We start from the raw sequence: 23,565 nt of genomic DNA, 5'->3' as shown, positions 1-23,565 counted from the left end.
GTAAGGAGAGAATCATTATTCAGGGTTGCTGCAACATATCATCTAAAATGCCTACTATTTCATATTCACACAAAAAAATGAACCACGCAAAACCAGGATAGTGTGACCCATGCACAGAAAAAAATTAAAAAGCAAGCAACAGAAACTGCTTGTGAGAAGGCCTGTACATTGAATTTAAGGAAGACTCCAAAGCAGCTACAATAAATCTGTTCAAAGATCTAAAGAAAACCATGCTTAAAAACAGAGGAAGGTATGATGACAATGTCTCATCAAATAGAGAATATCAATGAAAAGATAATTATTTTAAAAGAATTAAGTGGAAATTATGGAAAGGAAAACTACAATAACTGAAATGAACTCTTTACTAAGGGGTGTCTAAAAATTGATTTGAACTGTCAGCAGATTCAGCAAACTTAAAGACAGGTCAATAGAGACTATGCAATCTGAAGAACAGAAGATAATGAAGGAAAATGAACAGTTTCAGAGATATGAGGGACACCATTAAGTGCATCAACATATGCATAATTGGAATAGCAGAGGGAGAGGAAAAAGAGAAAGGGGAAAATATACTTAAAGAAATAATGATTAAAACTTCCCAAGTTTGATAAAAAGTATTAATTTACACATCCAAAAAGTTCAACAAATTCTAAGATAAACACAAAGAGATACCTGCCCAGACACATCATAGTAAAAATTTTGAAAGTGGAAGTCAAAGAGAAAATCTGAGAAACAGCAAAAGAAAAATGCTTTATTGTGTGTAAGAGAATCCTTAACAGTAACGTCTCATCAGAAACAGCAGAGACCAGAAGATAGTGAGATGACATATCTAAAGTTTAAAAGAATAAAACTACCAAAAAAAAAAATCTTCTTTCCATCAAAACTAACTTTCAAAAATAAAGAAAAAATAAAAACATTCTCAGATAAAGCTGAGAAAATGTGTTGCTAAGCTAACTCATTTACAAGAATTATTAAAAGAAGTCTTTAGTACAAAAGCGAATGATGCAAAATGGAATTCTAACTCACATGAAATAAAAAGCATCAGTTAAGGTAACCATAATTATAAAACACAGTATAAATGCATGAGTCTTCTTTTTTTTTTTCTCTAGCAGATTTAAAATGCAATTGTGTAAAACAGTGTGGATATACTTGTAACTTGTATTGTCAAGTCTATAACATATGCAAAGTACTTCAAAAAGTTCTTAGTAAGATTCATATTATCTTTTAATTCTATTTTTTCTATGAACTTTTTGAAGTATCCTCATATAAATATCAAATATTTGACAATAGCCATGAAAAGAAGATGGATGGGAGCAAAGCTACAATGGAATAGGAAAATTTCATTAGATGGTTACTAAAATCCATAGGAACAAGGGAAGAAAACTAAAAATGGTAAATAATAAGGTTACTAAACAAAATTTATAAACATATAATTGCTCTGCTTTCTTCTCTCAGCTACTTTAACAGTCATAAAATTATGTGGAGAAATAATCATAACAACATACCGTTGGGTTTATAACAAGTTGTAATATGTACAACAATAACACCACCAAAATGAAGAAAAGGGAATAGAGTTATGTAAGAATAACATTTCTATATTTCACTGGAATTAAATTAGTATAAATACGACATAGACTCTCATTAGATGCATATGGTAACCCCTAGAGCAACCACTTAAAAACAATAACAGCAAACAAACGAAAAAAACCCTCAAAACATCTAGTGAAAAAATCATTAAAGTAATTAAAATGTTACAGTTGCAGTAGGAAGTATTCACTTAATGTAAAAGTATTACACTTAATGTAAAACCTATAGGCATGCAGAAAGCATTAACAAGAAGAGACCTTAAAAATAAAAAAGAACATAAGGCATACAGAAAACAAAAAGTAAAATTACAGACATAAATTCAATCCAACTATACAGATAACATTAAATGTGAATACATTAAACATCTCAGCTATAAGGCAAAAACTTTCAGTCTGGATTATTTTCTTTGTTTCCTTTTTTTGGTGGCTGGCCAGTCAGTCTGGACTTAAAAAAAAAAAAAAGAAAAGAAAAGAAAAGAAAAGAAAAGGAAGCCAGAAGTCAATGAAGGACATCTTTTAAGTATCAAGAGAAAAATAGTCTACATTTCTATATCCAGTTAAAATATCCTTCAAAAATATAGGCAAAATAGAGAATTTTTCAGACAGACAAAAGCTGAGAGACTTTAGTACCGACAAAGCTGCATCCTATTAAAGGAAGTTCTTCCCATAAAAGGAAAATGATACCAGATGGAAATTTGGTTCTAAACAAAGGAATAAAGATCCCCAAGAATAGTAATATGTGGGCAAACAAAAGACATTTTTAATCAATTTAAAATTTTAAAAAATTAATTGACAATTTAAAATTAAAAGGTAATGTATTTCAGGGTTTATAGCATGCATAGATATAAAATGTATAACAATAAGAACACAGATACTGGACCAGGAAACTGAAGTTTACTCTTTTAAATATTTTAATTTAAGCATGAACTAGAGTAACAGTGTTCAAAGTTCATCCATGGTAAGTTAAAGATGCATATTGCGAAACCATAGTGCAACTATTGAAAATAATAACACAAAGAAATAGCTAATAATTCATTAATGTGGATTAAATTGGATAGTAAAAAAATACTCTATTCATCAAAAAAGAAGGCAAGAAATTAATTAAAAAATGAACAAAGAACAGGTGGAACAAATAGAAAAAAATAGCAAGATGGTGGATTTAAATCCAGAAAGAGACTTAGTATAAGAGTGCTCATTTCAACTTGACGCGTAATAGTCAAAAAACTGGAAAAAAAAAAAAAAAAAAAAACAAATATCCACCCACAGAAGAGTGGATAAACAAATTGTGGTATATTCACATATATTAAAAACCATACAGCAATAAAAATGGGATAAAAAATACCCTACCATGTGGACGAACTTTTAAAACATTATCCTGAACTAATGAAGCTTGTCACAGAGTTATACACATATAGTCTATGATTTCATTTATATGAAGTTCTAGGACAGGAAAAACTATTGTGGAAGAAATCAGAACAGTGGTTGCCTCTGGTGGGAGTCAGTGGACAGGGACCGACTAAAAAGGAGCACAGGGAGTTTACTGGGATGATGAGAATGACATATCTCCATAGTGATGGAATTAAACAAGCATATGGATTTTTTCATAGCTTGTTGAAAAGTACACTGATGACCAATGTATTTCACTGTATTAAAATTATACGTCAATTTTTAAAACCTTTTGAAATAGACAAAACAAGTTAACATAAGAAAATATTCAAAGGAAAAAAACCCACAAATGGAATTTAAAAAATCAACTGCACTAGTAATCACTTTAAAACAATGAAATATTATTTTTTTTTTAATCACAAAATAAGCAACAAACTTAGGAGACAATATTCAATGCTGGCAAGAGATGGCAAAATAAGCATTTTCACACCATACTAGGGAGAAACTAAATTGGTTTAGCCTTCGTAGAAAGCCCTTGAGCTAATTATTCTACTTCCAAGCATCAATTCAAAGAAAATAATTCAGAATGTAGACAAAGATTAATGTAAAAATCTTCTGAAGCATTATTTATAATCAGGTAACACTGGAAACAACCTAAATACTTAATAAATTCTAAAGAGAATGAGTCTGAAAAAAGAATCATATATTTGTTAAAATAAAACATGATATATACACACAGACAAAAAGCAATCAAACTAGAAGGGAATTAACAATAGTATTTTCTTTGAATAATAAAATTATAGTTGTATTTGCACTTTTTTTTAAGTTTTCACAAAGATTTTTTTCTCCAAGAAAAAAAAGAAACCCTTTTTAAAAAGACAGACTAATAAAGAGAAAATTAGAGCCAATGTAAAAAAGTAGAATGCAATTATGCTTTAACAGAAAAGTAAAGGCAAGTGTGATTCTGAAATTCTTAGCAGATAGGAAAGAAAGGGGTGACATGGTACATTATTCTCTTTAACAGAAAGGAGTAAGAAAATGTTTCTCAGTGGAGATTAAATGTTTCCAGGACCTTACTCCATAACATCTGTTTTCCGCCTTCTTGCCTTCTAATGTTGCCCCTTTTGTCACTTGTGGAATGTAACAGAACAACCATTATACTTTGAGTGATCTCTTTTCTTGCACCTTGGCAAAGAGGTACTAATCGACATATCTACCATCTATGTTCGGATTTCTCAGAACATCCAATTAACAAAATGTCTCCACTGAACTGTAAGTTGCTTGAAAACAGATTCTATGTTTGCTTAATCCTTTTTCCTAAGTTGCTCATCACACTGTCTGGAACCTACAGGCATGCAGTAAACATCAGCTCTAACTGAAACACTTTAATCTGTTTCAAGGGAGTTGCCATGAGAATTTCTCTAGGAAGCAGGCACTTCTGCCAGCACCAAAGAATCTGAAGAAAATGTAGAAAAGATAGAAGAAAATGTAAGATTTCTTACAGGAAATCAGTAGTATTACTCTTGAGAATCAAGACTGAAGCTACTGAATTTATTTTAAATTTTCATTCGTTCATACTTGAAACACTTAAGATAATTCTCCATTGGGGCCCCAAAGGGTTACAAAAATAAGAGAAAATGAAGCTGAGACACTCTGCCCTTTCCTAGCTACATAAATCCAACAAATCTCTTAAGCTGTTAAACCTGGGATCCTTATCTGCAAAATGGGGTAATAATGACTGTCTCATAGGGTTGTGGTGAGGAGTAAATAAAACTATGGTGGGAATCTTTTAAGCACTATAACTGGCATATACATAGGTAATAAATGTTAATTTCCTAAATAAAATATTACTCCTTCTCTTGAGGAGTTCACTATAGCAAAAGATGTGAACATTTACATAAGAAATAACCATTCAAAGCAGGAAGTAGAACAAGAGCAAATTCTTTAAGAATTGGAGAAAGGAGAGATTATTTTCAGCTTGAAGTTAGGGGATGGGCAGTAAACACTTACTTTATTGAGCCCCGACTCTGTCAGGCAATACTCTGGCTTCTGGGGTACAGTGGGGAACAGATAAAGTCCTCAACTTCAGTGAAATCTGTAAGTTACTTAAAGACATCAGATAATAAATATGCACACAAATAAATTTTTAAAATTCAGATGTTAGAAAGTCCTGTAAAATAAAAGAGGGTAATATGGCAGACAGACTGGAAGCTAGTCCAGTGAAGTGGTCAGAAAACATTTTTTTATTTTTTGAGGTGACATTTTAGTTAAAACCTAAATAAAGAGGGCAGCCATCTTGGAGACACTTCAAAGGTAAAATGGAGGCATTATCAGAAGTAATAAATCAGTGTTCTGGCAGGAGCAGACAACCCAACAGAGCTACATGTCCTGCTAAATTTATGAGTGTTTTCTAAGTCACTATGAGTTGGGGTAAGAATAAAATGGCACCCATGACTAATGGAAACAGGGGAACAGACCAGAAATTGTATTGTAATGGATTTGGCTAAATGACCACTTCCTTTTCTTCTGACATTGTTATTAGCTCTAGGAGCAACAAAATAAAGGACCAGTGAGAAAGTGCTTCATGAAGAGAACAGCCAGTGAGCTTTAAACACATTGTTCTGCCTCACCATGTAACACAGTCACTGTCTAAGGTCCCCTAGTCTTTCAGGCTCTCAGCCTCAGTTTAAAACTTGTTAAACAACCATAATAATTTCTCCATCAAGCAAAAGAGAGACCAACCTGATAATAATAAAGGCACTTCACAAGCTGCAAGTACTCTATTTCATTGTTGGGTACTGACAAATAAGGCTGATTATCTTTTTCTCTCCAGTTAAGTTCTATGCATTAGAGAATTTTAAAGAGCACTTTGATGACTGAGTGAAGCAGTTTTATTCCAGGCTAAATTGGCCAATCATTTCTTTATATAACAATGGTTTGTTCTTCTGTCCTAAGGGGGCACTTTCAATTCACTTTAAGGATAGCAGAGGTTCTAATGGCATCATGGAGGCAAAGCAGGAAATTGGGAGAAATTGCCTGCCTAGTCAAAGATGGAAGAACTACCATCCCAGAGGGCAATGGGGCATTTGCTCAGCAGTCTGAAGAATATATATATATATATATATATATATATATATAGTTGTTTTTGTTGTTGTTGTTAATCTTCCAAAGCAAGCAAGAGGCAGACATGGCTTGACTTTGAGAAACTCTTCCTGGCTGTCTGGTTTCATGGAACCAGACTCAACTAGTGGGCTATGAAATTAACATGAAATCAATTTATTGGATCATGGTTAATACGTCTATAAAAAAGAAACAGAATAGACTAGACTGGAATAAAATGGAACACCATAGAGTATTTCTGAGTATATCACATAGGTAATAACATTTTTGTGATACTTTTTTCTATGTGTATATGACTGTATATGCTTATGTACTGAGTCACAATGTAAAATATATTCCTTAATGTTGATTACAGTCAAAAAAATTTAAAATCTAGTCTTATAGGGGACATCCTATCTTGAAGGGGACAAATAGGTATATGCACTCAAATCCCAGGACATATAAACTCACAAACTCAGAATCACAGAGCATCTGAGCTAGACGAACAATGGATGCCAACCTAATTTTGTCATTTTACAGATGAGGAAATGAAGTAAAGAAGTGAGATTACTTTCCCAAAAGTAGTTAACATGAACCAAGTTCTCTTGATTTACAATCCAGTGCTATTTACAGTTAAAGTCATAACAAAATTGGAAAGGGGTTGTTCTGAGCTGTTTATGCATTTTCCTGTCACTGCAAAAAAGGGGGAGAGTTGTCTTAGACTCTAGCAGAATCCATCATTCTGTGGGGTCATCCTTGCCCAGTCATCCCCCAGAAAGTGAGCACAGGCTGAGTGGTTTGGCACTCATCTGTTTCTTTCCATCTCTCCTGCCTTCCCCAGAGACCACCTCAAAAGGAGACTCCAGGGTTTGCTGTTTAGAAACAATGTGGTATACGAATTAAGAGCTCAGATGCCATAGTCACACAAATCTGGATTCAAACCCTGATGGACCATAAGCCCTATGAGAGCAGAAGCCATGTCCACCTTGTTTCCTCTGGCATCCTCAGTACTTTATTTACACCATGTGTGGGACTGCGCAGGAGCCCAGTGCATGTTAACAGAAAGAAGGGAAAGAAAAGGAGTCCTAGTTCTGCCACATATCAGCTATGAGGCCTGGGCAAGTGACTTCACATCACTGAGCCTCAGCTTTCTCATCTACCTAATGAAAATCATGTAAACACTCATAAGGTTTTTAGAAGATCAAGTGAGAGAATACAGATCCAGAATTTAGCATAGTTCCCAGCACATAGCAAACATCAGTAAGTATGTGCTATTATTATTAGCTTTCTCCTTTTCTAGATCAGTGATTTTTTTTTCACTTTTATCTCAGTAGAACTGTTTTGTTTTTTTAAGATAGCATATATATGAGGTAAAAAGAAAAACTTGTCTGGAGTGCTGCTGGTGTGCCTACCCCCTGCCTCTAGCAATGGCCCTTGAATCACCTTTGAGAAATCCCAGGGCTGATCAGAATTCTGCATGAAAATCACTCCCCTGGGCCATGACCTTTCCCTCTTCCTGGCAGGATTACTGCTGAGGTTGAGATGGATTGCTGATGTGGGTAGGAAATGAAGCCCCACAATGAGCACCTGTCAGAGCCAAGCAATTACAAATCTCCCAGGAGACAACATCCGATTGCTCATGTACAGCACTGTGGGTGCATTTGCAGAGGCAGGGAATTGCAGAGTTGCAGGAGCAGTTTTCTGAAGAGTTTAGCATCAGATTTCCAGAGAATAAACAAAAATAATTATTGCACATATTTTAAATAATGCCTATGACACAGGCTCATATTCAAATATATTTGCTTTGAACAGGACCTGAACCAGTGTTCTGAGTAAAGACATGACTGTTTTCAGCAGGAGGAGAGGAGGAAGGCATGACCCACCCCACTGAGGCTTGGAATTGCAGCTCTGGCAGGAGTAGAGTTATCTACAGTGATTCAGGAGTTATGAAGTCTGGTGATTTACTGGACAGCACCTTTGAGGGGCTCTTGAGGTATAAACCAAGGTATTAGCCATTTCCCCATCAGCCTTTGTACTTCTGGATTCTATTGTGTTTGCTTCCTACTGAATCTCATGAACCAGCTCAAATAAAAAGATACAATCCCAGTCGTCATGGAGTTTGCAGTCTAAAGCAAGCCATAAGATTGACAAATTTAACAGTTATTAGTGCTTTGATGAGCTGAACCTTCCAAATTATTTCTATCAATTTTGTTCAGTAAATATCACTGAGACCTTGCTATTAGCATGGAACTAAGATCCAAAGTTAAATGAGGCTTTTCTTTAAAGAAGCTTCTAATTTAATGAATCATATCAACACGCATACGAATAATGATGAAGGAATAAGTAAGACAACATTCTAATCTCATTATAAGTATTCTCTCATTTCATCCAAAGAAAAGCCTTGTAAAGTAATTCCATTCTAAAGATGAAGCAACTGAGGTGCAAATATGCTAGCCATTTGCAGAGGTCAGTCATGCAACTCATAAGAACTAGAGCCAGGACCTGAAGCCCCACAGTCTGACTCCACGGCAAGCAGTCTCAACTATTATATCACTAGGAGCAGAAGCAAAGTACAGTAGGAATACAAAGGGAAAAAATAATTTTTATGAGGAGAATTAATCCATCACTTATTTCTATATTCCTTCAACAAACATTTATTGAAAACATACTGTGTGTTGGGTGTTGTGAATGCAAATATAAATTAGATACATTCTGCTTTGGAGTTTATATACTAGTGAGGGAGATGAATAATAAATAAACAATAAGCTGGTGGTATTATAAAGACAGGTGTCATGAGGGTAACCTCCTTCCTGGAAGAAGGAGCACTTCAGTGGGGACTTGAAGGATGGATAAGACATTTATGATTTGATAGTGCCATAATGGCCTTGTTTCAAAAACATTACAAAAGTAGCAACTTCAGAAAGACAAACAAACCCCTGGAAATGATTTTCTCAGAAGAGAGGAACTATTCTGTGCCCTTCAAATACACAACTTCTGGAAAGATCTGGCCATAGCCCTATCCTAAAGCATCGATTCCTGGACCCCAAAGAGCAGATGGTGCTTACTGGATTAAGAACATGGATTTCACACTCCCCTGTGTCTATGTACCAATGTCAGGTTTGACTTGATTTATGTTTCCTTTAATTTGATAAACTCTCCCTGTGGTACAAGAGAAAGAACATGCTATGTCATAGAATCTAGTCAAAGTCAGAGAAACAAATTAATATCCTTATAGGCTGCAGAGAGTAGCAAGAACTTTGAAGTTTTAAATTGTTCACAATTGACATATAACCCTATGAATCTTCCAGGATTATTGGTCATCTTCTGGACATAATAGCCTTGATTTCAAAGCATATAGACCCTCTGTCTCCTATCCCACAAGAAATGTATATTTTAAAATTCAAGAAACATATAGATATTTTCTTTCAAAATATGAAGAATTTTTATTTTAATTAACTTGAATGGTTAGAGAATAATATTAGAGTCCTGAGGAATTTTAAAATCAAATAATGTAATCTTTTGGCTTTATAATCTATTAAGCAGATTCCTGGAGAGCCTAAGTGACTTGCCCAGGGTCAAAACCCATGTTAAAATCTCTCAACCCACAAACAGTCAAAGTAAACCTCATGTTTAAAAAATCAAAGCCTTTACTTTTCAACATCTGTTTTCACTAATGTTTCCTCTCCCTGAAACTCCTTTTCTCCCCTACTGCTCACTTCCCGTAACCATATTTACCTATATGCTGTCAAATGACCCAAGAAAATGTCTAGTCCCCTGATGAAAATAAGAAATATCCTCCTTGACAGTCAGAAGAATGCCTTGTAACCAGTACACTTAGTGTGGGGCTGCAAAGAGAGACAAAATAACTAAGGCAGAAACTTCCTCAAATCATTGCTGGCAGTGTAAATCACACCAACCTATAAAGTAAAAAGCATTTTGGCGAAATGTATCAAAAGCAACACACTTATTTATAAATTTGAGCCAATAATCCCATCTTGATAAATATATTCTAAGGAAAAATTTTAAAACAATGAGACAACATGAAGCTTTATGTATCAGGATAATCACAGCAGCATTATTTGCAATTGGAAGAAATATAAACCCTAATAATAATTCTTTACTTGAGTAGAAGAAAGGTTAAGTACATTTAATTTGTATAATAAATGGAATATTATGTAGCTATTACAATTATGCTTTCAAAGAGTTTGGGCATATAGTGACTGAGAGCATGAATTTTGGCTCCAATTTCAGCTTCACCACTTCCTAGCTGCGTGATTTTGGACAACTTACAATAAACAGTATATAAGTGTTAATTATTATGATTATTATCATCAATATCACTATTTATGCTAACCTAGGAAAATAAAATATTTACATTATATGGGATATATGAACCATAATAAATCACTATGCAGGCAAATGATGATATTCACATTATAATCACAAACATAATTACATAAAATAAGGAACCATTATATCAAGGTAAAAATTTATGGATCCCCACCCCAGCCTTTCTGCACATGAAATGTTTTCATTGTAGTCTGAGGGCCTATCCCTTTTCATGCCCCTTCCCCGGGTCTACCTTCAGGAGGAAGCCATACCCCTAACCAGAGTCTCCAAGCCTTAGAAGTAAACATCCAGGGATCCTTCTCTTGCTTTCCAGTGAGGACCAACTGCCAGAGAGCTCTGGACACCATAGAGGTGTAACAGGAAACAGGGACATCTGACCACGTTGAGACTAAATGAAACCAGTTTCGGATTTCTCAGCAAGATGGAGCATGCCACCCCTGTGACTGGAGCTCCACCATAACTGTGACGGTAAGCACAGAAAAAAGACTGGAAAGAATATACAACCACATAAGCAGTGATATTATGTTATGAGTGAATTTTCCTCATTCTTTTTATTTTTCGGTGTTTTCAAAGACTGCTCAACTGACCCTATTTTAACTTTGGGGGAGGATGACTTTTTAAATGTTTCAAAAAAAAAGTCTTCCTCAGGTGTTGAAAAAAACTAACATGATATGATGTCAAATAAAAGTCATAACCTGCATTTTTTTCATGTTAGAAATTTTCTAAAAGAATTCCCCTGGGTATCAGCAGATTTAAAAATCAAGGATTTAGCTGTGGGAACAGAGAGGATTAGAAGCTGTGTATGACACAAGCGGGAGAGAAACCTGGCATCTTGAGGATATTACTAAAAGCCAACATATTTTTGACAAATTGATGTTCAGAAACTGTCCTAAATATGTTCTGAGAAACACTAGACCCTCTAGAATGAGAAAAAAAAAAAAATCTTAACAAATCCATGTAGAAAAGTATAATAGGTGAAAAGTCATATATATAAATAAGCATTGCCTTTTAAAACACTCTATACCCGGGGTGGTGGGGGAGGGGGGGCAAATAAGGCCATTCCTTTAACTAGCTCACTAGCCACCAGTTTTAAAGCTCTATACTATGCAGTGGGGGAAAAAATTCCACAACAAAATACATTGGGGAAAGTGCCGTTTATTATATCCAAGTTTGACAGTGATTAACTTTGTGGAGAAATAATCAGAAAGTTCTAAATATTCTCCCAAAATGTGGCAACCATTTAACTATTCAGAGAGGATGTCCCAAGACATTTGTAAATCTCCAAGATCTATAAATACTTTTTAAACAACATATTGAGCTCACCTAATGCAGTGACATCTGAGAAATTTCAGTGACCTCCATTGGACCCTTAATAAGCATGACAAGGAGATACAGAGCCTGCCTTGCTTGCCACCTCCAGTCTTTAACCAAGTTCTGTGCATTCTTTGACCGGAACACTTCTTGAGTCTGTGCACTGCTCTCCATGGTCATTAGTCCGATAGACCCTTGTATTTTGCTTGGATCACTGAGCCAAGCAAGATCATGTGGCTAAGATCACGTTTCTGTTTCCAATTATGGCTTCACCACTTACAGCTGTGTGACACTGGGTGACTCATATTTTAATAAACTACAAAATATTTCTCTTATCCATTTCTAGCAGGTGTAGACCTGTCCATATTTACACTGCTTACAAAAGTGTTTACAGCTGAGGAAATTTCATGTGCTGGTTAAAAGCCTTCTTGCTGCATCCACTGTAGCCCTCTTCTGATTCATCCATCCATCAGCCTGTAATCTTTCCAAACATAAATCTAAAATGTCACTTCTCCTTCTAAGCACTTTAATGGTTTCCCATTGCCCTTAGGATCAAGGCTTATTGTGACATATGCAAAGTTCCTGTCCCTTCTCCAGTTTCATCTGCAATCATTTCCTCTGCTTCTGTGCTCCAGTCCTGCTAAGTGTTATTTCAGCTCCTCAACCACTGTCTTCATGAGGGCAGCGACCATGTCTAGGTTTGTTCATCATTTTATGTTTGGCACCCTGTGAAATACCAGGAAAAATCTACTATTGATAATACCAGCTAACATTTGTTAAGCCTTTACTGTGCATCAGATATTACGCTGAAGTGCTTCATTTATACTGCGTCATTAAATCATCACCACAGTGCTATGGCATTAGTACTAGTATCCACATTTTACCAAAGGAGAACTAAAGTCTGACAAGGTCAAGAAACTTGCTTAACGTTGCAGAGTTAGTAGGTGGCAGTAGAGATTTGAACCTAGAAAAGCAGACTCCTCAGTGTGGGATCTCAGTCACTAACAGAGCTGCTCTATAGATGTTTGTTGAATGATTAATTGAATAGCTGCCTGTCTGTTTTCAGAGTGCTAATGACTTGATTCTCAAATACAAAAGATCCAAATCAGTGCATCAGCAAAACTGAGAAGTATCCCTTGTCAATGGCCTTTGGAGTTGCTTAAAAATAGTTAAAGTCAAAAAGGTTAAAGCCATGAAAACAAGACTCATTATAGGGGACTTAAGGTCATTTTCCTAATAGAAGATTCAATAGGTCACATTTGCTTTGGGTTTTTCTATCTTTCTCATTGAACATGATGCTTCTTAGGAGAAGGAATCATCCCTCATTCACCTCTATGAATTTTTAATGACACCTAACACAGGACCTGTTCCTTGGTAAGTGCTCAGGTACAGGTAGCCAGATTGTCAGGATCCAATACTGAGGAAGATTTTGAGAACTAGAATTTTTAAAAGGAAGCTGAAGAAACTAGCAAGTGCTTGAGAACCAGCTGACAAATAACCTAAGGGGAATAAAATCAAATGTACAGGGTACAGTGGTATGAATGGTTTCAAGTCCACTTATCATGAGAAGGGGAGGCTGTGGAAGGAGACTGTTATTATTTAGGGTTGCTTATAAAGAGGAAGGGTATCCTCTGAAGTTCGTCTCCCAGGAGAGGTAAGTAAAAGTATTCAGCTTAATTAAATTCTGTGATATTTGTGTTTTAAAAAACTGCAGATTCAGACTTCGTATTTTAATAAACTTTGTTTCTCTTTTCCATGTTTGGCTTTTATACCTGTCCATATCTGCATTAGATGCAAGGAGGTGTGTACCATTGCAATAATTCAAGTACTGCTTAAGAACATGGACTTGCATGTTGCTCAGAAATAAACTATATTCTTAATTTTGCCACTCCAGAGACAGTTTATTTCAATCCTCTAAACTTCTGTGCCCTAACATGTGAAAACATAACACTTATCCCTCCCTCATAGAATTGAGAATGAAATGAGAAAATGTAAAGGACTGAAACAAGTGTCTGGCATATAATTACATTTGGTTACTGGTAGCTGCTATTATTTTCACCATTATCAATGCTACTATTAAACTGTTTTTCTGGGATAATTAATTTATTTGGTGAGAATTGTGTTAATATCAAGTTGGACAAAGTAGCCATTCCAAAAAAAGAAAAAGAAACTATCATCATACAAAAGAAAATATGCTTTCTAAAAGAGCCATCATACAGTACATTGGAACAGTGCACTGCCAGATAGTAGCTAAGAGCAAAGACTCTCCAGCCAGACTGCTTGGGTTCATATTCAAGCTCTAACTCTTCTTAGCTGTGTGGACTGAATAAGTCACTTAACCTCTCAGCACCTCAATTTACTCCTTCTTAGTTTGTTCAGGATGCTATAACAAAATACTGTAAAGTGAGTGGTTTATAAACAATAGAAATTTATCTCTCACAGTTCTGGAGGCTTAGAAGTCCAAGATCAAGGTAATGGCAGATTTTGTGCATGGTGAAGGCCCCGTTTTTTGGTTCATAGATGGTGCATTCTTTCTGTGTCTTCACATGGTGAAAATGCTTACCTTACTCCCTGGGGATTCTTTTATAAGCACACTAATCTGATTTGCGAGGGTGCCACCCTTATGACATAATCACCTCCTGAAGACTCTCCTTCTAATACCATTATATTGGTGATTCAGTTTTAATGTATGAATTTTAGAGTAACACAAATATTCAGACAATAATACTCATCTATAAAATGACATAATAATAGTGCTTGCTTCTTAGTTTGCAAGGATTAAATGAGACAATATGCAAAGTGACTGGCACATAGTAGGTGCTCAGTAAATGCTGTTATTTTCTTATTAGAAGAGTAATCTGATTTTATGTAAAATTTTAGAATTATACATTATAAAAAATATATTCAAAATGCTTGGGGATAGACCTAATGTATGCATTAAAAGTTAACTGAGCCATTTATAGTCCCTTTCTACTTTAGAGGTTCTTAAAATAGGATCCTGGCTACCCAGTGACATGTTATTAATATTTGTGTAAAAAGAGATAAAGATTGTGAATTTGATTTTAATGCCAATATACAAAAGAAAGAAAGAAAGAAAGAAAGAAAGAAAGAAAGAAAGAAAGAAAGAAAGAAAGAAAGAAAGAAAGAAAGAAAGAGAAAGTTAGTTCTCAAAATGTGTATGATCTTAAAGCCCCAAATATACATACACAAACCTGAAGGGCATTATGGATATAAGAATGTACTTCTTATCCCAGGAATGGAAAATGCACACTTTTTAAAAAATGTAATTAAAACCTGCTTATTAGTACAGGCTAACGAAATAGTCTTTTTAAAGAAATATATTCCATATGGATTTATGCCCTCTCTTTGCTCCAATCTAATTTTATAACATTTAGTTTACAAAAATTGACTAAAGAGATATTTGGTATATTGCTTTGCAATGCAACATTTAATTTTATAGCATGGATAATGCATTTCTTTTTACAAATGTATCAGTTTCCTGATAGCATCAATAAGCTGCTTCAGAGTCATTAAACACTGTGTGAGAAACCAGTAAAGCTACAGATTTTGGTACTGAAACACACAGATTAATTTTGAGCTCATAAAGCGACAACATGGGTTGCTTGCTGGGTATCTGCCACCCATACACTGAAGTTGGAAATAAAAGCTCACTCAACTTAAATGACAGATTGTACTCAAATTAAAACCTTTAATAGAGTCTCAGCACTCATCAGAAACAAATGAAAACGTCTAATGTGCACTCAGGGCTCTACAGGACTATCCTCCATTACCTTGTCAGGCTCCTTTTCTTTCACTTCAACATGCAAAGTCCTCCCTGCCTCTGAACGTGCACACAGGCTGTCACACCAGGCTCTGCTTGATCACCACCCTTTGAAACCAACATCTTCCGTTAAATTCCTTTTCTTTTCCCCCCACTCTTTTTGGTGGCTGGCAGGTATGGGGCCTCTGTCAAATTCCTACAATGCAACATCAACCCCACGTGGTGATCCAAGGGAATGTCAGGTAATTCTGACACCTTAGTTCAACCTATGATTATTTCCTCATGATAGTTGTTCTTGATCCAGAAACTAGGTCAAGGTTACAGTCATAAACTCTCCTAATGTTACTGAACAAGGAAGGGCTCGCTGCCCAGTGCACACAGAAGTCAATAGCAGGGCACCAGGTTTTGAGAAAATAAAGATTTAATTTGTGAGGTCAACCAGCGTGGAGACAGAAGGGAAAGCACTTCAAATTTGTCTACCCAAACCAGGGGTTGAACAGGGCTGTTGAAGGGGCATTAGGTAGATCTGGTTGGCTAGATCCAGTTCAGGCCAAATATGATAATAAGGGAACACTGATTGGCTTGATCTGAGTCAGGTCAAATGACTAAAGCAAGGGTTGATTGGCTGATGAGAGTCGAGAGCTGACTGGTCAGGCCCAGATCCAGTCCCTTGGTGGAAGATTTTCAGTTTCCTGTGGTGCCTGAGGTTAATGGGAGAGCAAGGTCCTTTTCTCTGTGCATGCTCAGCTTACTCTCTGCAAGATAACTTGTAAAACAACTTGAAATTGAGAAAAATAATTATGTTTAGTCAGTTTAATTAACAGTTACAGTGATACCTCACAGTATGTATCACAACTGTCATTAACTAATTATTTGAAATGATATATGTCTTCCTACTAGATTATAAAGTTTAGGAAGACAGGACTATATTTGCTTTGTTTTGGATTCATTGGCTACCATGAATGCCTGACACAAAGTAGCCACTCACTGAATATTTGCTGGTGAAGCTTATACTACTCCTTATATTGCTTATAATTTTTTATATTCTTAAAAGTCAAGATAATATTGTAATTATCAGCCTGTCTGGACACGAACTCACAGTGAGAGTTAACACTAATATTATTTATTAGGATAGGTGTAAAAAAAAGTACACTTGCTTAGAAGCCACATAGATCTGGTTTCAAATCTAGCTCTGCCACTTACTAGTTTTATATAGTCCAGAACAAGTAAACAGTTCCTTTGAACCTCACTTTCTCATCTATTAAATTAGTTTTAATATGCGATTTTCACACTCAGTTATTTTGATGTTAAAAATAATGCATTTAATGCACTTATTACAGCCCCCTACATATTATAAATATTTAATAGAAATGCCTCTATATTAACAGTAAGAAGTTGTAGCTCCTATCCTTATCCTTTCTAAATTAAACTACATCAAGATCATATACAGCATAAGAATAACGATTGGAATGAAGAACAAGTTGGTTCTTTACAATAAAAGATTAAAAATAACTTACAATTTTTAAAAGTTCCTATTCATTCATCCAATTAGGGCAAAAGGTCAACTCTTCTTGAAGAAAATATTTGTTTTCACATCATTTCCTGGCTTATCATTGAGATAAAGTTTGAGTAATGAAAAACAGGAAGGTCAAACATTTTCAAAATTATTGTAAGAAATTATAAAAAGCTTCATTCACATTTAGGAAATTACATATATTCAAAGAGTTTATTTTAGGCTTTATGAGTTAGCAAAGGGTGATGAAGACAGCCTTCGAGCTTGACCTGGAAACAAAGAGGGGTCATTACCAATTGTGTGCTATTTGACCTTGAGAACATTATCTAAAGTTTCTGTGTTAAGTTATTCTTCAGCTAAATAGAGATAATACTTTTGCCTCACAGAATTGAGGTTAAGCTCAAATAAGAGCATAAGCTAAGTGTCTAACATGGTGTCTGGTCGCAGTGTAAATGTTTCAGAAAATGGTAGCTACTTGGGCTTACTGAAAGTTAACACCACTCGGGGAACTTTGCTTTCTTTCAAGGCATTTTAGAGCCTCCTTGCTCCTAAATTCTTCCTTTTGATGAAATTCCTATAATGTGATATAAGCCCCATGGGATGATCAAAAGGAACATATTTGACATACCGTGCATAAGTGGTTCAAGGAGGAAATTAAACCCTTGGCTGTATGTATAATTAGAAATAATGTCAGCGGCTTATGATGCTATCACAAGATAATGTCATAAGAAAATGGTTTCCCATTACTAGATAAACTTCAAAGTAAATTTGAACTGGTAATGAACTGGGGGAGGAGGGAGGGAAGATGAAAGTAGAATTTTAGAGGAGCAAAAAAAAAAAAAAAAAAATGATGATACTTTCAAAACATCTCTACTGAGAACACATGAGATCTCTATCTTTATAGACCTAGTGCATACTACTCCCATCACATTTCGTACCTATGCGGGTACTTCAGAAAGTTTGTGGGAAAATGAAATTAAAAGATAATATGAATGTTTCCATGAACTTTTTGAAGACCCTTTGTATATACTCTTTAGACATATATCCTCAAAATTTCAGAGAAAACACGATCTTAAAGGCTGCAGTCCCCCACTGCTGACCTGTATTATTCAGCCTTCTCCTTGGAGAGAGAATTCAGGGGCTTAATATAATCTCATTTTCAGCAGCTTGCTTTCTTGGGTTTAGTTTTCTGGGTTCAGTTCAGAACCCAGATTTTCAAATCTAGGCCTGCTTGTTTGCTTTGTATTATTTTGTTTTGTTTAACATAATTTCTACATGTATTAACATTGTTATCTTTAATAACTTCCTACCATGATACACCATAACCTTTGTATTCATCTCTCCTTTAAGCTTCACAACAACCTCAGGAGGTGTTTACTATTAGTATCCCTATTTTATTAATGAAAATACTGAGACTCAGAGCAGTTGAGTAACTTGCTAATAAAGGCCACTAAGTGGTAAATAGCAAAGCCAAAGTTCTATCCTATACCTGTATGATTTCACACAACCCATGCTATTTCCTCTGTGTACTTAATCATGCTTAGCACTTGGTTTCACATGGCTTTTCTAGTTAGTTTTCCTCCCATCCTTAACAAATAGCCCTGAATCTTTCTGAAATGAAAAAAAAAAAAAAAAATAGAGAACTATACTCACTAAGTAATTTTTTTAAAAAATTTATTCGGAATACAAGGCTTTCTTGCTTTTATCACTGACCAAGTAAAATTTGTCATTGGATTTGCTATTGAACTGTGATTCAATCTACTTAGTTAAAGTAGAGGTACCCGTGGGCCTCTCTTCTGAAAGAAAATAAATGGCTTTTGGCTTGTAGCTTAGAGTAAAACTAGGGAGGTGTGTCACTACAGATTATCCTGGTACAGATCACAGAACCACTGTTTGCGTCTCGGTTCAGTTTTTAAGCATGTGTTTAGATTTTTGCCCTGTTGCTGTTTCTGGATATTCAGAACAGAGAGTCAAGAAAGGAGCCATGCTTGGCTGAGTTCAAAACAATAATACATTTATTATGAGACATTGCTCTTTTGGGAGGTGCTTTCTTGTATGTTTGTACCTGTAAATATGTATGTATGTGATTGGAAATAGGTATAAAATAATGTTAAGAAATTGTCCCTTTTTCCCACTGTTATCTGAATTTACTTTTGTCTTGTCAATACACACCCACACACGTGTGTGTGTGTGTGTGTGTGTGTGTATTCACATGTGTATACATGTTCAGGACTAGCTGCAAATAGGTTAAATTATGGGAACATTTCATCTATAGTAGATCAGATATAATCTTATTACAGCTGCACACATACTAGCATCTTTTAAATTTTAATTACACAAAGAGCTGTGAATGTTGACAGCCATGACACCTGCCAGAAAGGAATTGTGTGCCCTGATGCGGGGTCACCAAGGCTCCTTCCAGTGGAGCAATAATGCAGGCCAGAGTTAAGTACCCACATTTTATAGCAAATGACCAAAAACATAAATAAATTACATAAATGAATAGAAAATCATGGAAAAAAAGGTATACTGTCAACTCAACACTCTAATTCTTCACAGAACAAACCTATATTTAAAAAATCTAAGTTCCATTCAAGGCATGAGATAAAACTTAAAGAAGACAGATCCATTTTATGTCTGCTGACCTTAGCTCCTATTACCCCTTAAATGTTATTACATTCTAGGGTCATGATGGCAAAGCTGGGAGATATCATCACTGCTAATGAAAAACTTCCACTGACTTGAATGAAAAAAGAAATATTCCCCTCTTTTCACCTACAGTGTAGTAACCTTGTGCTCATAATTTCAAATAGTTTTCTATAATCTCCTTGTCACTGAATCCATCATAAATCCAATTGCAGAGTACAACCTGTGATAAATGAGGGAACGAGCTCTCTCATTTATTAGACGAAGTTGATGAGAGTTTCGTTTGACTAAGGGTCACTGAAAGGAGAGAATGGAGGGTGTTAATTTCAAGGGGAAGATTGCTCTCAGAACACTCAATGAGAAAATCAGAGGTTCCTAGTGTATATGGAGAAACAGATGTTTTCTGAACTTTCCATCATCATTTATATTATACTTTGGAAAGAATCAGAAAGGAGGTGCTTGTGAAGTCATCAGCAAGTCTTGAACTAGTTTATGCAGTTTATTTTTTGATTTTCAGCTCTATTTCCTAACATGATTTATTGGATGCACCTTTATTCCACCAGATGTTTCACTAAATTGATCTACTCTTGTAAATGAAATGACCCATCATGTCAGTAAATTGACCAACTGTTCCAAGAATTGATGAATTGTTTCAGTATATTGACAATGTGACTTGACTGAAAGACTTGGCCTTTACATATGCAGAATTCTGAGATTGACATCAGAATGCAAACCACTAGGCTCTAATACATAGAGTCCAAAGGCCAGAACAGGCATTTTAGAGAAGAGGAATCAACTGGTTAATAAACATAATCTCAATCAGTCAAAGTGGCAGACAGAATTGATGCAATAATAATTCATATGAAGAAGAAAACATCAACAACAGCACACTACTATATTCATTACACTGTTAATTAGATTATGAAAATTTGAAATTTTGAATGTCCAAAAGTACATAAAACATCAAGTAGATGTTTGTAATTGTTCAAAACAGAATAATATGCAGTCATTTTAAAATGATGCTTATGAAATGTTTGTAATAAATGTAATATAAACATAAAATCTATATTTGTCTAGACCATGAAGCATATACAGTTTGGTAGCCTTCTGCTCATCCCATAGATTTGTATCACGAATCTTTTGAACTGCTATTTCTCATATTATTTTTGTATGTTTTGGAAGTGTTCTTTTGATAAACACGCTGCTATATTTTACTTGCTAGAATGGCAATTAAGATTAATTTGGATGCATTTATGCTTGTCACCCACCAGGCATCAAATGATGCTCTACGTACCCTTGGAATCTATGTGTTTCTCAAATCTCTCACAGTGTAACAATACTGTAAATAGCAGATTTTTACTGTTAAGTTAAATTTAAAATTTAATTACCATAAATAAGGAATAACACATCTGCAACTGCACATTTTTCTCACTGAGCTCACAATATAGTATAATTTCTTATTTCCTCAATGACTCTTGTCATTTCTCAAGAAAGAATGGCCATACATTTGAGCAGAAAGTTAAACGTTACTTCCAAATACAATTAAGCTTCAATGGTTGTCTCTTAGAACCAATCATTGAGCCCCTAAAGTTTTGTATCTTAACATGTCTTGAAGTTAAAACTGGCTTTCTATCACCTAACAAACAATATCTGGACTCTTTTGTGTGACCTTAAAGACCACCCCATGACACATAACTATCCACAGTCCATTTTCTTCCCTCATTGTTTCCCCACAGAAATGAAACTCCTTATAAGACCAACACACTCAATGCCTTCTTTACTCTGCTTACACCATATTCTCTATCTTGGAATGTCACTTCCTGTCTTTCCCTCTCATCACTATCTTCCTTAAAAAATGTACATCACATATTTGTTAGGGGCTGCCTATATTCTGGGAAGTTTTGGTTGCACTTGGGATATATCTTTAAGTAAAATTGACAAAGATTCCTGCTCTTACTGGAGTTTGCCTCCTACTGCAGGAGAAACAGAGTAAACAATAAAAAAATAATAATAACTAAGTAGATGATATAGAATATTAGAAGGTAATAATACATGCTATTTTGACAAAAGAAAAAAGTAGATCAGGGCAAGGGAGAAGAGGAGTGCAGAAGATACAATGTAAATCATGAAGAAAATGTAAGTTCTAAATTAGCATAGAAATAAGAACTGCAGACTTCTGTGCTTTACAGGAGAGCATTAAAAAAAATCCAAGAAAAGAGAAGTTAATTTGTCCAAGATCATATAACTAGTTGGTTCAGGCCTAGAGACTACAATTTAAGTCTCTGAAGGCCATTCCAATGTTTTTTCCCACTGCACCATTTCTGTGTCACAAGGTGTAGAGGGGATAGACTTAGGAGTCAAAAGGATATGGGGTTCGAGCTAGCTCTGTCTCCTGGGCAAGCTACTTTATTACCTAAAACTTTATCTAGACAATGAAGATAATTACAGTACAAGTACAAAGACATCTATAAAGAGAAAAGGAAATGGTATATAGAAGGCATTCAGACAGTGTGTGAAATATTTAAGTACATTTTAAATGGTATAGTAGCTGTTTTTTGGTTTTTAATCTCATTAGAATACCAGACACCTGTACTATAACAATGGGCCACAGGTTCTAGCTAATAAATTAACATTAAATGAGCATCTGCTATTGTTTTAATGATGGTGCCCCCTCCAAAATTCATGTTGAAACTTAATCTCTAATGCAACAGTATTAAGAGATGTTGGCCATTGGTCTGTGATTATATCATGAGGGCTTCCCTCATGAATGGGATCAGTACCCGTATAAAAGGGCTCAAAGTTGAAGGGACCACTCTCTTCCTCTTTCTCTTTCTGACATGCGAGGATACCATGATTGCCCTCTTCAGAAGATGGAGAAAGAGACCAGGACTTCATCAGACACCGAACCTGCCAGAACCTTGGTCTTGGTCTCCAGAACTAAAACAAAATTCATTTCTGTTCTTTATAAATTACCCAGTCTCAGGTATTCTGTTGTAGCAGCACAAATAGATTGACAGCATCTATTACATGCGAAATTTTATATTTCTCAGAGATCTGTCATACATATATAAGCTGACTAGATTAGACCTTTTTATGCCAGAGATTTTTGGGGGTTTTTTTGGTGGTGGGGGGAGAGTTGCTTGTTTGTTTTTAATAGAACTGACTTCTGAAAGGCTTGAGTGAAGAAAGAATTAATACTCCTTAGTGACCTGAACGAGTCAGAGATAAAACAGAGCTGGAGGTCATATTAGCAAATGAAATTCTCCTTCTTCAAGCATTAAATTTATCTGGATATTAGTTCATCTTTGAGAAAAATTGGCTTTTCATAATGCTCTCCAAATTTGTTGGAAGAATAAATGCTTCAATTTCTTTCATGACATAGAAAATCAAAGCAACCAGGGTAAAAGTATATATCTTATGTAAAGAATATCTTTCTGAACTTTATCTAGTCATCCAATAAGAGTGATTTGCAATATATCTTAAAATACATTAATATATTCTATCCACAAACTTGCATTTGTATGTTTCTAGATACCTATCTGGTAGTATAACATTTTCTTCTAGACTCAAAGTACATTGAGGGAAGGAACCATGTCTTATACAGTCTTTTTTCTTTTTTTTTTTTTTTTTTCCCACAGCACCTAGTGTAGTGTTTCACTCATAGTAGGAACCCAGTAAGTGTCTAGCCAACACATGTATTAATATATGCCTGGTGCCTTAGCTTATCCTCAGTTATTGAGAAGAGCATTCTGATATACCACAAATAAGGAAATCATCCCCATACATTTCTGTCTAAAGGCAGAAGCGAGGATAACCGTGTCATAGATATTGGCAGCTCTTTAATGAACCCACCTTTCATAAAGAGTCTCTTTGCAGTTTAATTTTAAACTTAGCCA

At 35.2% G+C, this 23,565-nt stretch overlaps 1 protein-coding gene across 3 annotated transcripts in view; it reads right to left on the bottom strand.

Moving 5' to 3' along the window:
- The window catches only part of NELL1 (neural EGFL like 1), an 879,285-nt gene that overhangs the window by 227,400 nt on the left and 628,320 nt on the right, over window positions 1–23,565 (bottom strand). The window lies entirely within an intron of this gene.

The sequence above is a fragment of the Cynocephalus volans genome, chromosome 4 (assembly GCF_027409185.1).
Source record: "Cynocephalus volans isolate mCynVol1 chromosome 4, mCynVol1.pri, whole genome shotgun sequence".
Taxonomy (NCBI): domain Eukaryota; kingdom Metazoa; phylum Chordata; class Mammalia; order Dermoptera; family Cynocephalidae; genus Cynocephalus; species Cynocephalus volans.
This window is presented reverse-complemented; position numbering and strand designations above follow the sequence as displayed.